The sequence below is a fragment of the Microcebus murinus genome, chromosome 4 (assembly GCF_040939455.1).
Source record: "Microcebus murinus isolate Inina chromosome 4, M.murinus_Inina_mat1.0, whole genome shotgun sequence".
NCBI classification, from domain to species: domain Eukaryota; kingdom Metazoa; phylum Chordata; class Mammalia; order Primates; family Cheirogaleidae; genus Microcebus; species Microcebus murinus.
In genome coordinates, this window is record NC_134107.1 from 26,495,781 (window position 1) to 26,511,627 (window position 15,847).

Genomic DNA, 15,847 nt, shown 5'->3' on the forward strand with positions numbered 1-15,847 from the left:
CTCTTAGTCATTAATTCTTTGCCTGCAACAATGTCCAGAAGAGTTTTTGGCTAGTATTTTCATAGTTTCAGAAAAAAGTCTTTAATCTATCTTGAGTTGATTTTTGTATACAGTGAAAGACAGGGGTTCAGTTTCATTCTTTTGCATATGGCCATCCAATTTTTCCCAGCACCGTGTATTGAAGAGAGTGTTCTTTCAGCAATGTATGTTCTTTTCAGCTTTGTCAAAATTAGATGGCTGAAAATAGGGGTGTTTATTTCTGGGTTCTCTGTTCTGTTCTATTGATCTATGTGTCTTTTATTATATCAGTACCATGCTATTTTGGTTAAAGCCATGTAATATAATTCAAAGTAAGGTAATATAATCTGTCCTGCTTTGTTCTTTTTGCCTAGCTATCTGGGCTCTTTTTTTTTTTTTTTTTGGTTCCAAATGAGTGTTTAGGATTGTTTTTTCTATTTCTGTGAAAAATGACATTGGTATTTTGATAAGGATAATATTGAATCTGTAGCTTGCTTTGGGCAGTACAGTCATTTTAACAATAATAATTCTTCTAACCCACAAGTATAGGATGTTTTTCCATTTGTTTGTGTCATCTACAATTTCTACCATCAGTGTTTTGTCATTTTCCTTTTAGAGACCTTTCACCTCTTCGGTTAAATTTATTCCTAAATCTTGTATTTATTTTTTTGTAGTTTTTAAACTAAGATTTCCATCTTGATTTTGTTCTCAGATAGTTCATTATTGGCGTATAGAAATGCTACTGATTTTTATATATAGATTTTATATCCTGCAACTTTACTAAATTCATTTATCAAATTTAAGACTTTTTTGATGGAGAATTTAAGTTTTTCTAGATATAAGATAATGCTATCAGAAATAAGGATAATTTGACATCTTTTCAGATTTGGATGTCTTTTTTTCTTTCTCCTGCCTGATTGCTCTGGCTAGAATTTCCAATACTATCTTGAATAGTAGTAGTAAGAGGGGGCAATCTTGTCTTGTTCCAGTTCTTAGAGGAAATACTTTCAACTTTTCCCTCTTCAGTATGATCTTGATTGTGGCATTGTCATATGTAACCTTGAATATTGTGTGGTATGTTCCTTCTATTCCTAGTTTGTTTTAGGTTTTTATCATGAAAGTGACGAATTTTATAAAATGCTTTAATGTTTTTTCTGCATCTATTGAGATGGGCAGGTGAATTTTATCCTTAATTCTGTTTATGTGATGGATCACATTTATTCATTTGTGTCTATTGAACCATACTTACATCCCTGTTATAAAACCCACTTGATCATGTTGTAGTATCTTTTTTGATGTGCTGTGGATTCCATTTGCTAGTATTTTACTGAGGATTTTTGCATCTATGTTCATCAAGGATATTGATTTTTAGTTTTCTTTTTGTGTGTGTGTGCTTGTCTGGTTTGGATATCAGGGTATACAGGTCTCATAGAATGAGTTAGGGAGAATTCCCTCCTCCTCAGTTTTTTGGAACAGTTTCGGGAGGACTGGTGTGTGTTCTTCTTTGCACATTTGGTAGAATTTGGCTATGAATCCTACCTGGTCCTAGGTCTTTCTTTGTTGGGATATTTTTTAAAGTACTGATTCAATATTGATGGTTGTTATTGGTCTGTTCAGGTTTTCTATTTCTTCTTGTTTCAATCTTGAAAGGTTGTATGTTTCCAGGAATTTATCCATTTCCTTTAAGTTTTCTAGTTTGTGAGTGTATAATGTTTATAATAATCTCTGATGATTATTTACTTCTCTGATATCATTGCAATGTCTTCCTTTTCATTTTTGATTTTTTTTATTTGGGTCTTCCATCTTATTTTCTTTGTTAGTCTATCAGTTTATCTTTTTGAAGAACCAACTTTTTGTTTCATTTATCCTTTATATTTTTTTTAGAATCTATTTCATTTGTTTCTGCTCTGATCTTTATTATTTCTTTTCTTATGCTAATTTTATATTTGGTTAGTTCTTGCTTTTATAACTTCTTTTATATATATTTAATTATTATGGTTACACAACAGTTGTATATCTTTATAGGGTACATGTGATGTTTTAATACAGGCATATAATGTGAATTAATCAAATCAGGAAAATGAGGTAGCTATCATCTCAAGCATTTAACATTTCTTTGTATTAGGAACATTCCAATTTCACTCTTTTGGTTATTTTGAAGTATTCCCTGACTTACTGTTGATTATAGTCACTTCATTGTATTATCAAATATTATTCATTTTGCCTAATTATCGAACTATATTTTTGTACCTATTGACCATCGCCACTTTATTCTCTTCTCCCTACTAGCCTCCCCAGCCTCTGGTAACCACCCTTCTACTCTCTGTCTCCATGAAATCAATTGTTTTTAATATTTAGCTCCCACATATGAGTGAGAACATGTGAGATTTGTCTTTCTGTGCTTGCCTTATTTCACTTAACATAATGTTCTCCAGTTCCATCCATATTATCACAATGGCAAGATTTCATTTTTTGTGCTTGTATAATATTCCATTGTGTATTGTACCACAATTTCTTTATCCAGTCATCCATTGATGGACACTTAGGTTGATTCCAAATCTTGGCTATTGTGAATAGTGCTACCGTAAACATGGGAGTGCAGATATCTTTTCAATGTTCTGTATTCTCCTCCCTTGACATGCAACCAGCAGTGGTATTGCTGGGTCATAAGGTAGTTCTATTTTTAGTTTTTTGAAGAACCTCCATGCTGTTTTCCATAGTGGGTGCACTAATTTACATTCCACCAAGAATGTATAAGTATTCATTTTTCTCCATATCCTCGCCAGCATTTGTTATTGCTTGCCTTTTGAATAAAAGTCATTTTAACTGGAGCGTGATTAATTTCCTGGATTATCAGGCAGGGTCTCTCACTCTCTTCCCTCACTCTTTGTGCTAGGCCACTGAAGTTGGGGGAGGAGTGATGTGGGCATTCTTTACTGGCCACCAGTGCCAGGTCACACTCGAAGCCAGCCCAGTCCCACTCAAAGCCAGTAGTAACTATTGCTTGGCTACCTGTGATGCTTATTCAAAGCCTAAGGGCTCTTTGGTCAGCAGGTGGTGAATTCTGCCAGTAGTGGGTCCTTCAGCATGTTTCCTTCTGGTCCAGGGCAGGTCCCAAAATACCATCCAGGAACTAAGGCCTATTCTTAGGGGCTTTAGGAGACTACTTGGTACTTTATTTTACTATGGCTGAGCTAGTACCCAAGTTGCAAAATAAAGTTCTCTGAGCTCTTCCCTTTTCTTTCCCCAAGTGGGAAACTGTCCCTGAGCTACTCTGACTGTACTTCAGGGAGGGATGGTACGGACACTGTCTTGGCAGCAGCTGCTTATATCTGACTGGGCCATGTGCATCCCTCCCAAGTCCGCTGGCTCAAAACCAGCACAGCCACAGGAAATGTCTGAGCACTGTAACCTTTGTGGCCCAACTGCTTCACAAATGTATTCCAGGCTCCAGGCTGCTTTTTGTCAGCCAGGGGTGGGTCTAGCCAGAACTTGTGTTTCCGGGCAGAAGATTTCTGTATGGCCAGATTACTCAAAATGCTCTCTTTGTGAGCACCAGCAGAATTCTTCCCTGTGCTGTGTTCCCCTGTGCCAGGTCAGCCCTGAGTTTTTTTTTTTTTGTTTTTTGGTTTTTTTTTTAGAACTTTCTTTTTTTTTTTTTTATTTCAGCATATGGAGGTACAGATTTTAAGGTTTCAATAAATGCCCATTTCCCCCCCTCCCCCCAAAAGTCTGAGTCTCCATCACGACCATCCCCTAGATGGTGCACATCTCACTCATTATGTATGTATATACCCGCCCCCCTCCCCCTCCCCCCTGCCCAATACCCTATTACTGTAGCCTGAGTTTTAATGCAAAGTCCCATAATCACTTCACTCTCCCTCCCTGAGGCACACAGATTCTCTCTCCACTCATGGTGCTGGTACAGCAAAACTGGAGGAAAGGGAGGACTGGTGTAGACAATGCAAAATTGTTCTTTCCATCCTCTTCAGTACCTTTTTCCTTGATATAATGCTATAAGCAAGCCGTATGACTGCTCACCTGATTTTTGGTTCTTCTAAAGGTGATAGTTTGCATGGATAGTTGTTGAATTAGGTGTTAGTGTAGAGGGATGATTGCTGGAGGTTTCTATTAAATATTTGGTCATCTTGCTCTGCCCCCTGATTATAATACACCATGGCCAAGTCATTTTTGCATGGTATTCCTTGAGGGAATCATGTCACTTTGATTTTTCATGTTTCCTGTGTCTTGTGTTGATTTCTATGCATCTGGTATACCAGGAACTTCTTATTTTTGAATTTATTTTTGTTGGAGAGGGTGGTTTCCTGAAGATATAACTATGATGTAGGTTTTGTAGAGCCCTTTGACATTGCTTTTAGGTGCATGCAGTAGTGAAGATTCTGTATTATTTCATTGGTTATACATAACATTAGTGATATCTGTGGTTTCTTTAGTGTGTTAGGGTGCAGTTATTAATGGGGGCTGTGTTGAAGTTGTGCTGGGGACTGGAATGCCAGGTGGCCTTGTTGCCAAATTTCAATGGTACCTGGTCATGGGCTAAGCATGTCTACCCTTGCACCCTGGGTAGTGGCACCAGTGTACGGTGCCACCTGTGTTGGAAATTCTCATGTTCTTTTTGGGGCCTCTTGGTGGCTTTCTTGAATGTTGGTTGTAGTAGTGGTGTTCCAGGAAGGCAAGTGGGCTTCTGAGCTCATGGGCAGCTGGGGTGTCATGGGTGATGGTGGTAGCAGTGGTGATGTGCTGCTCTTCTGACTCCCAAGAGCTGTGTGCCTGTGTTAGTGGTTGCAATGGGTGTGTGGGCCTGCCTCAGGCTCGTGGTGGCACTTCCAGGTAGGAGCCAGCTGAGGTGTTAGCAGTAGGATGTTTGTGCCTGACCTCTGTCTCCTGAAAGAAGTGTTCAGGTATCTCAGTTGGCGGATTGGGTTGTTGGAACCCTCAGGACCCTGAATCCCACACTGTATCTTAGAGGGTGAGGCAAAGCCAAGTGGAAATGGACTGGGCATGCTGGTACTCAGGCCTGCCAATGGTGAGCACATGTTCTAGCTGTGATGGTGGCAAGATGATTCTCAGGCACCTTTCATAATGTTTGAGTAAGGAATGATGTTTGATGTGCTGAAGTCTTGCCACGGAAAGCCTGGGGCTGTCTTAGTGATCACAGCCTTAGCCAGCAGGTGGTATATTTGTGTCTCTCTTATGTCCCAGTCCTGGTGGGGCTTTTTCCCTATCCCAGCTGTGGAAGCTGACCCAGCTGTTCATTCAGATACAGTGGTTCACACCTAACCTGCTACTAAGCCCTAGACCATAGGAGCCCTGCCCAGCTCAAGACTAAGCCTCTGAGGCAACTCTTGTCTTGCGCAGGTCCCAGGAGAGTGGACCACTTCCAGAGCTTGCACCTGCAGCCTGTGTCACTCCTGCTTCTAAGTCCTGTTTGCAGAAGCCTGCCCTCTGCTTTTACTCTGGCTCCACAAGCAGCAGCCAAAGTTTTCCTAATGCCCAGGACTGCTACCGCTGGTTACCAGAACCACACACCATCTGTTAAAGGCCAGAATCAAAAATGGAGTCCTACTATAGCCACTCAGGCCCCAAAGAGGACATGAGACCTGTGGCATGTTCCCTCCCTAGAGAAGTTCCTTCTCACAGTCTCCCAGCCACACCCCCAGTCAAAATTGGAGTTCGGGAGCGTAAAAGGTCTCTCCTGTGACCTAGATTGTAAGATTCTTCAGTGGAAAATGGACTGCAGGAAATCACTCATTCACCCTCGCTTGTGTTGGGGATTCACTCCTCTAGTTCCAAGCCAGTCCCAGCCGTGCAGGCTGCGTGTTTTTCTTCTCCTTATTATACTTTAGTGTTTTCTTTCACTTTTTTGTTTAATTCCCATGTTTACTGTTGGATAGTGTATACAGGCTGTGATTGTCTACACACTGTTTTGGTTCTTTTAAGTGGACAAGGAATGCCTAAAATGCCTCTAATCAGCGATCTTGACAAAGAAAAAAGAAAAAAAATCAATTAATTCACTTATACCCTTGATTTCCTGAACATATTATGCACGGCTTATTTGCAGATCTGTTATTAGATCTGCAATAACAGATCTAATGGAAATGAAAGCATCCTACCAGAGGTTAAGTTGTTATTCTTACCAAATTTGTAAAACAAAACCACTTTTTGTAGTCTGACTTAGTTCTTTGGGATTCTTTGTTCCTTGTTTCTTGAGAGTTTAGAAGAATTTGTCTATAAAATCATTAGGTCTGAATTTTGTTTGGGTTTGCTACTTTTCCTGATAATGTCTGTGATACCTTTGTCACTCCTGCTGTTTTCTTTAATTTCTACATCCATCACAAACTCTTCTATCTAATTTGTTTTCAGATTCTCATTTTTCAATCTAATGTTTTTAGTTAAATGCTACATAAAATATGCATTTCAAGTTTAAGTTGTCATGGAACATAGTCCTGTCCTTGCATTCTTCAGTATTGAAGTATACTATATTCACTGATATTCAGTTTCAAATATGTTATAATATCAAGTATAATTTCTCCTATTTATGCATGAATAACTTATTTTAGTAAAGTGTTTTATACATATCAATTAAATCAAGTTTATTCATTGTCTTCATATCCTCTACAAAGATTTGTATGAGAGAACTTTGTATGATCTTTGATCAGGTAAAACAATCAAGGAAATTAGAACTAGCTTGAGCTTTGCTAAAATTTCTATGATCTCTTTATAATTATTGTTTCCACTTTTCTTAATTTCTACAACTGTTTTAATGTTTTACTTTAAGTGACTGAGGTATGTTAAAATATTCCATTGTGATTAAAGATTGTCTGTGTTTCCTGTTAGTTCTTTCACGCTTAGTTTTATATATTTTGAGACCATATTATTGTTATTAGGTACACTCAAACATAGAAATACTCCCCTTCCATTTGTATAAGTTTAGTCTGTATATAGGTTCCCTTTGCTGCTAGAACCTTTTGCTGGTCTCTATTCAAATATGCTTTAGTTGGTTTAACTCACCCCAACATCTAAATTTTCTTCTTCATTTCTCACATCTTGAAGTTCCTCCCCTAACTTTTTTTTTTCTTCAGAACCGTTTATTTGTTGTTGTTGTTGTTGTCTTTCTTATATTCATATACATTTCTATATTGCTACCTGCTTTGTAATGGTGTTTCTATGTTAATTCACTGTGTTACATAACCAGAATCAGAAGTCCAAACCAGAATTACATACCCAAAGCAAGGACTTACATTCTGACTAAATAAATATTATCTAAGTGACTCTTATTTCAAATAAAATAAGACAAAACAGAAGCCCAATTGTTTTCCTATTTCTAGATGTAAGCTATTAAATTATTTCAGAACTAGCACTTCATTATTATTTCAGAACTACCACTACCCACCACACCACTACTATTTTTAATGATAATAATAGCTAATATATCATATTTATAGAGTATATACAATGTGATAGCTACTTTTTAATACAGTGCTTTACATGTATCAACTCAATCCTTACACAAATACTATGAAGTGTCCTCATGATTCCCATTTTACAGATAAAGAAACTGAGTCATAGTGGTTAAATAACTTGCTCAAGGCTACTTAATTGTTAAATAACAGAACAAGAATTTGAACACAGATAATCTGGTCCTAGAACCCTGATCATCACCACAATGCCACTACTGCATTTAGACCCAAGCAAGAGATTTCCCTGCCCTGAGCCCTACCCTTTAAAAGGAGCCAAACTGAATTTCTCCAGCCAATTTCCTTTTCATGAACATGGATGTCATGGAGCTAAGGGGATGTGCCTACCCATAGTCCTCAACCATTTTCTAGACCATGACTCAGTGTTAATTAAGACCCTAAAGTATTGCTCAACCCTCAAGAGTATTGCAGACTCTTTTTCAGGGTCTGCATGTATATCTCTCTCTCTCTCTCTCTGGTATGTTTTCCTGAGAATAGCCATCACTACTGTAATGTGTAAGCCCAGGCGAGCTTTATATAAGATCTTTGTTTTAAATTTAGACATATAGGCAGGCTGTGTTCACATACATTTATATGGGATCCCTTTAGGCGTAAGAAGAAATGGGCTTCCAGGAGTGATCTGGGCATGCAGGGCTGACACTCCTCATGCTATTTCAATCTAGTAAAAAAGCCTATGAATCTGAGAATTTTTATTTTGAACCTAAACTTGCAGGCCATTATGAAGATGATAGAATAGTTTTATTTGCAACTTTGAAATATTCAGACATTTTAATGTGAACCTCCCTTTGTTGGGTGACTTCAAATGCTAAGAATGGGCTTGTATAAAGGAGATACTGTCTATCTGTGGACTTGCCTCTGATGTGAATGTTTCATCATTCCTTTCTTCAATCAGATTTAAACAAATGTCTATGGAATACAGATTCCTTTCTTTGCTGCTCTCTGAGAATGCTCTGTTTTCCTTATGTTTGGAGGTTTGGATTTGGAGTTTTGTGTAACAAGAGGTAGCAGAGTTGACACATAGACTGTTAATAATGAAGCTCAGAGGATTATTATTTCATGGTCAAACTTCCCAGTAGAGTATATAGCACTTAGGAAGTATTCAAAATTGCTTATTGAATGAGTGAAAAGTAATAGCTACCATTAATGGAGCATTTATCATATGTCAGAAGTAGTAGTTTTTGCTTTCTATAGGTTATCTCATTTAATATTGACAAAATAACTTTTAGTTGTATACCATTTTCATCTCCTTTTAAAGAGAAAGAAACAAACTCAGAAAGTAACTAGCTCAAGGTAAGAAAGTCATCAATAAATGAAAAGAAAACTAAGATTTTCCTTAATGTCAAGCTTATACTAAAAACCTAACTGAAACAGTTGTTGGATGTGACATAATCATATGCTCTGCACATTTATTTTGATGTATTTTTAGGCAGGTGGGACATGAACACCTAAATACAATAACATAAGTATGTTCAAACTTAGATTTTGTTTCAAAACATTAGGAAATAGATGCTAGGAATAAAATGAATGCAAGATATACACTGGCATCATTTCCTTTTGTGAAATCAATATGTTAGCACCTTTTTATTGAGTTATATGAGTTATGATTATTTATCATGCTTTTGAATGAAGATGCCAGATAAGATGTTATCATTATAAATATAATAATTCAGTACTTGATTATATATTTATATCAAAAGTCCCATTGAGATTTGGAATGCAGATGACACAAATGCAATAAAAAATCCTTTTATTCATTTATATTCCGTAAAACAATATTAGAAGATGATACATTCCCTCTGCCTTATGGTTAGCAATTGGGGACTCATGATTCTATATTAAATTTATTATTTGTTGAGATATAATTTTCAAAGATTCTGTCTTTAACGTTAGTATTTCTGCTTTGGCTTTCATTGTAAATTATGTGTTCACACTCACATTATAAAAAATATATTGTTGTGGAAGTAGCCATGGTAAATGGGCTCAAAGCAACTAGTAGATTGAAAAGGGACTGAACAAAATGTGCAGGAGATGATAGCATTTCCTGATACTAGGGCTTGAATCCTATAGCAATGTCAGTGCCCTCTGGACCCTAAGAATCAGGAAGAAATCACTGTATGCTTACTTTACTCTTGTTCTGTGATATATTCAGCAGAATCAACAGCAACATGTGGCAAAATGCACAACTGAGGCATAGGATTTGGCCCCTTGTTAGAATGGAACCCTTAACATTGGCCTGCTGGCAAACAGGGAAGAGGTGAGAAGAGTTCTAACTACTAATCAGTCACAGTATTTAAGCATCACGTTGCAGCCTTAAATGCGGCTCTAACTTTCATGGCAAGCCTAGATGGTAGTCAAGTGAAAGTTGGTGTTATGAATTTCATATAAAGGTTTGAAGCCACATTTGCCCACTATGGGACACACACAAAAAAACCTTGCTTTTCCCGTTATATGTAAGATAAATATAAGGAAGAGTTAATATTTGTCCTATCTTAGCATCTTCTACAAGATAAATTCCTTCATTTTAATGATGTAGTTTAGTTTTTAAGGAAATGCTAGCTCTTTGATTCAGGCACATAGAAAAGCCACAGGTGCATCTAAGAAATTCTCAACTTGCACATACTTCCACCTGAAAAATCTGGACTTACCATTGAATATGCCTTGCCCTTGCTGTTTGCCCTTAATCCAGTCATATGGAGATCATAGATATTGGTCACAGGGCTAAATGGGAGCCTCCTTATTTCCCCTACAGGAAACATCCTTCCTTTGGAAGCATCTTATTCTGTGTAGCATATATTCACATTTAATTATTTAGAGATTTTTATACAAGGAAAATCCAACTTAGCCCAATAATTAGACTCAATGTTTTTCTAAGAAAAAAGACCCATGGTATATATGGAAAAAAAATGTGAAGAGTGGTACAAGATCTGGGTTTTAATACTTGTAAAACAAATTAGTAGCTGTGTAGCCTTCACCATACCTTGTAACTTCACTAAACATCAGTTTCTTCCTGTTTAAAAAGGATGCATTTCAGGTAGATCCTTTCAAATTGTCCTGAGGATTACATGGGAGAACATAAAAGAAAATAAGTTTTTACATGCTGTTTTTGTTTTAATTTTTTTTTTTTGGCAGCTCAGAGGTAGCCAAGTTGAGCCTGTTAAATGAAATCAAAAGCAAAGGTATTTAAAATGCACATAGGTGAGAGATTATGATTAATTAAAATATTGTTTATGTAGAATGTTTTTTTCCCATCATTTGATTTTAATTACAAATTGCAATTCTACATTGCTCAATTCACTACCCTCTTTAGGGGATCCTGTTTTCCTGGCAGAAATTTGAGATTTGGTGGCCTCATGACACAGGGGATTGTATTTTGACAAAGAAATCAGTAGCTCATCCTAGTACCTTTGACTCTAGAGGGAAATAACACTTTTAGGTGAAAACCTGCAATATATTTGGACATCTGCATAATGACTGAAATTTGCATAGGTTTACATAGTACACAGCTCTATTAGAATTTTGATGCCTTAGAAAGCAACAGAAGGTTGTAAATTTCCTAAGGGAAAGTCTCTAGAGGATGTAAAGGCCTGAAACAAAATCAGCCCTATATGAGAGGCATGTTGTGAATGGCTGAAAAGACATAAAAACAGAGTTCATCAAGCAACAGATTTGTTGCCTTTAAAAAAAAAAGTAACCCATTTCTGTGATAAAAGTCTCTCACTCTATTAAGGACACTACTAATCGGTGACCTCTCTCTCTTTTCTGCTTGTTGAGCAGTGATTTAAAATAAGACTATTTATTCAATACCTATGGCCAAAGTTTCCTCATGGAAATACCTGTGTGAAGATGAAGACAAAGGAGAAAAATCAAGAAAAAAGAGAAAAGGAAAATGGGGAAAAAAGGAAGAGACAGTAGAGAAGGGGAAGGAATATAAGAAAGATTGGAGAGCATAAAAAGAAAAAGAAATCATAGAGTTTGCTTGATTTTTATGGTGTAGCAGTCTTGAGGATGTGGGGTCCAAGTGTTTCTAGACTGTGGGGCTATTAGCTGCTAAAAGGCAATTTATTCTGCCAGAGGTTCTGAGATATGCCCAAATTTTCAGGCACACTCTGCATATGGGGATAATAAGAAATTTCTCTTGTTGTACTATTGTTGCTGACAGTAGGATCTTATACATTGTGAGTAAAGTGTAAAGCTGTCCAGGTTGGTGTCTTTCTGTGATGGTCTTCAAACTCCATGAGCAACAGTAGAACATAAGAAATTGGTTTCCAAAACTTTTACCACCAAGAATTCCTTTAGTATTTTCTCTCTGTCACATGAACCCAATATTTTTTTCCTACTTAACAGAGTCCATGCATTTAATAATACTTAGTGTGTTTTCCATATTCTTATTAATCAACTACATATATCCTTCTATTTTTCTTCCAGATTGATATTAGAAAGCATTATTCCCTTTTTGAGTTTATTTAAATCGAGCCACAAAGGCACCTGACCTTTTCGTTAGCCTTTATCTTATTGTGGATGTTGGTAGTCTCTACCTTTTTGAAATATTGAAATTACCACATGGTATTCCTTAACTATGAGATTAATGAACATATACAATTATAATATTAAGGTAAAAGGTGAAGCGAATTCAGGCAGAAATCTTCAGATCAGCTGAATAAAATAATCAGGTAAATGAGTTTGGAAAGAGACTCTTGGGGCCCTCTGGGAACCTTCAATAAGCTTTAAGAATGTGTCTCTCTCCTTTCTCACTGATTCTGACTGATACGTAGTCCAATATCCTTAATAACTGGTCCCAAATAAGTGGAAAAAATCCAGTAGAAGTGATGGATGGAGAGACAAGCACTGCTCCTAGCTGGACGTGAGATTCTAGAGTTGTTCTGCCTCCCTGAGCTCTGCTTTTCCATCTATAAAATTAGAGCATTGGACTGTGTGATCCTGCTCTCTCTTCCTATTCTAAAGTACTATGATTTAAAAAACAATATTATTTTCTCTGAGCCTCATGTTTCTTATCCATACAAATGGGAAGAATGCCCACCTCACAAGGTGATTTCAAGGATTAAAAGATAGTAATCAAGTATCCCTACCTATCCAAATGTATTTGGTCCCTGAATTTAGTTAGCAAGAATTTATAGAGCGAGTTCAGATAGTAAGGGGTATAATACTCTATGAATCTATTTGAGTTTGGTATTTCATGTAGCAAGTAAAATTTGGATAGTAGGGATTTATCAAATGTTTTAGTTCCTAGATATCTATGGAGGCACCTTACATGTAGGCAACACTTATTAGAGGTTTACTCTTCTCTCCTTGAGGCCAGAGACAACCTTCATCAGCTTTGCAGTCTCAGTATCCAACATGGTGCCCAACAGTCAGGTGGTGCAAAGTGGATGTTTGTGGTCCTCAGGCAAGTCATGAGACCCTGCTGTGCTTTTCCTGTAAAATATACTCAACAACATCTATCCCCCATAGAGTTGTAAATAATGATCAAAGACCATTTTCAAAAAAGGTAAAATCATGACCTGCATATGTATATAAAATGAGCAGATGTTAAATATTTTTCATAACTTATTGATCAATAAAAGAATATAGAAAGTTATAACCAGTTCAAAGGAAATTCTAAAATATAGACATTTTTACAGATGAAGAATAGTGAAATGGATGTGCAAATAGAAACAACACTAACTCCTTCCATAATAGGGAAGGAAGTCAACTGAACCACTACTGGATAAGAGAAAAAAATTGTTTTTCTACAGAGAAAATTATTTTTTACTACTATGAGTTATTTACAATTTATAGAATTGTAAATCTGTAGCATTCTTCTGTATAATCAGAACCAGATAAGCAGAAGGGTATGTTAAATACAATATATAGTTTTTCATTGAAACCCCAATTTTTTTCCTACATACATTAGATAATGCATGAAAATCACTTAACTGGTGCTTAGTATATAATAAACCTCCAATAAATTGTCATTTTATTAAATTGTAACAGTGATATAATTGCACTGGTAGATTGAGTGTCCTGCAGAGACTTATTAAATTGAATTAGAGTAGGAACTCTAACAACCATTTCCTACTACTTCCTAGGTTTGGTATTCATCCCCCCATGTGCTAATGTAATTCAAGGTCTTTTTCTCTTTCTTCTTCTGTTTTCTTTTATCTGTTTCTTTTTCTTCTTCTCCCCCCCCCCCCCACAATCAGCTCTACTATACTGTTTCCTTAAAATGTACTAGGAAAGTTCTGTAAACTGCTGAACACATTTTCGACACTTCCTTCTAGGGTTTCATATAATCCTAAGAAGAATTCCTACAATAACACAGAACAGAATGACAATGAGCAACACTAAGTCCAAGATAAAATTAACAAAAGCTATTTATTCATAAACTTTTGGCAAGGGAATCCCTCTGCCATCACTTTTATTTAAGCAGTATTTCAAAGCTGTTAAGAGGAGGATTAAATTTCATGGTGTGAAATGATAAAATGCTCAGACTGTGATCTAATTGGCAAGTGTTCTATTAAGATGGGACTTTTGAAACCAAGGGAGACTTTCTAACTGGTAAATTTTATAAGTATTGGATGGGTGCAAGGGGGCAAGTAAGCAGTTTGAGGATATTTCAAAAGAGGAAAGACTGTTCACTGTGAGGGACAGAGAGTTTTCTGTAGCTGGCTACTTCCTGGAACAGGAAGAGGTCGATGTAGTGCTTTCTCATGTCATGGTGATCCTTATGAGCTGGTTAGAGAGAATTACCATGTCAATAGTTTCTTAATAAAAAACTAGTTAATATACAACAGTTTTAAATGAAATAGGCAGTATAGCTTAGATGCACATAAAATTATTTATGTTGAATTTAGTTGAAAGAGCCCTCTGAATTCAAAATAGGCATGTGGAATTTTAGGCCAAAACAGATGTAATGGAGGAAAGAAAAATTATGTGATGGTGTCAAAGAACAAAATTTCAAAAAATTGAGTTTGAATCTCTGTTTGGTTTTTATTAGTGATTCATGAATTGAATAGCTTCCCATCTATAAAAATAGGAAAACACTCCATTAGGCATGGCAGAACAGTAAGTTTTTGTAAAGTAGCTTGAGCAGAAACATGGAAACAGTACAATACGTGAAAGCAGATTGGTTAACAACAGGTTACTTCCCTTGTAAAGATCAAAGCAAAGGAGACTTCCTTATTGTATTGGCTCAGGCTGACTTGGCCTTTTTCATATGGTTGCTGTGAATCTCTTGTTTCTCAGGAAAAAAAAAACTGGCCTGTCTGGGGATTTTCACATTTTTTCAAGCATCGATTTGATTTCATGGCACTTAACATGAGTGACTCCATTTAGGTTTGGTCTGTTGGGCCTTAATGCAGGAGTTCAGTCAGAAACAATGGCCTTCCATAAATTTTTATTTAATAATGGTTAAAGAATTTGACCATAATTGTGATATATTGTGACATGAAATTCATTATCATTTTTTCCTTAGAATTCACCATAGCCCAATCCCCAAGTAACTCTTCTTTTGCCTCGGGCCAGATTCAGTGGACAATATATTTTGATATTAATTATTTAAGTGAAACAAAGCAATAATCATGGTCCTTTCTCCCATCTGAGTAAGAAAGTAGTTAGTAGAATGGATTTTCTTTAACTGGTCTTGACATCTGACCTCCTCTAATTATAACTCTTCCTTTTATGATTTGAAAAATGAGGCCAATAAAAACATCTGCCAAACAGATTATAGATAGTAAGTGTTTGGAAAGTTTATTGTGCTGATTGAATAAAATAATATATGTAAAAGCAGCTAGGCAGCCCTAGGCCCGTGGTAACTTCTCAGATGTTAAATTCCTTCCCACCTTCTCAAGGTATGCACTAACAAGCAAATTTCAATTAAATCTATTATATTGAATCTCTAATCAGTAAACTTTTTTTGAGCCTTTACCATTCACCTGGACTTCTACTAGGTGTAATTATAGATACAAAACCAACATCATATGCAATATAGTTTTTATAAGAGAAAACCTTTTTTCTCATTACTTCCTAGTATGCCAATAATAAAAATGGTCAATTTTTTAGTTGAATTATTGATGTTAAAATCTACCAGCATTTATTATACAATATGTAATCCTAATTATATGCTTTTATTCTATTCTGTACAGGAGTTACTGGAAGAGCAGGGATAACCTATGTAGATTAACAATATGGAAACATCCTGAACTACTTTAGAATCCCAATAAATTAACTGGATTCAAGTTTTGCAGAGAAACCATTCCATGGACCATTTGCTACAGGTAAGTGAGAGGTATAATTTACACTGTTAGAATCTTTCAAAGAGTCTAATGACTACG

At 36.3% G+C, this 15,847-nt stretch overlaps 1 protein-coding gene across 5 annotated transcripts in view; it reads left to right on the plus strand.

Moving 5' to 3' along the window:
• Positions 1-15,847, plus strand: part of LRRC4C (leucine rich repeat containing 4C) — a 1,172,848-nt gene that overhangs the window by 691,381 nt on the left and 465,620 nt on the right. For all 5 annotated transcript variants that reach the window (XM_076002025.1, XM_076002024.1, XM_076002021.1 and 2 more), the window contains one exon: positions 15,659-15,790. The gene's annotated coding sequence lies outside the window, so the exon portion shown is untranslated. The remainder of the gene's footprint in view (positions 1-15,658; positions 15,791-15,847) is intronic.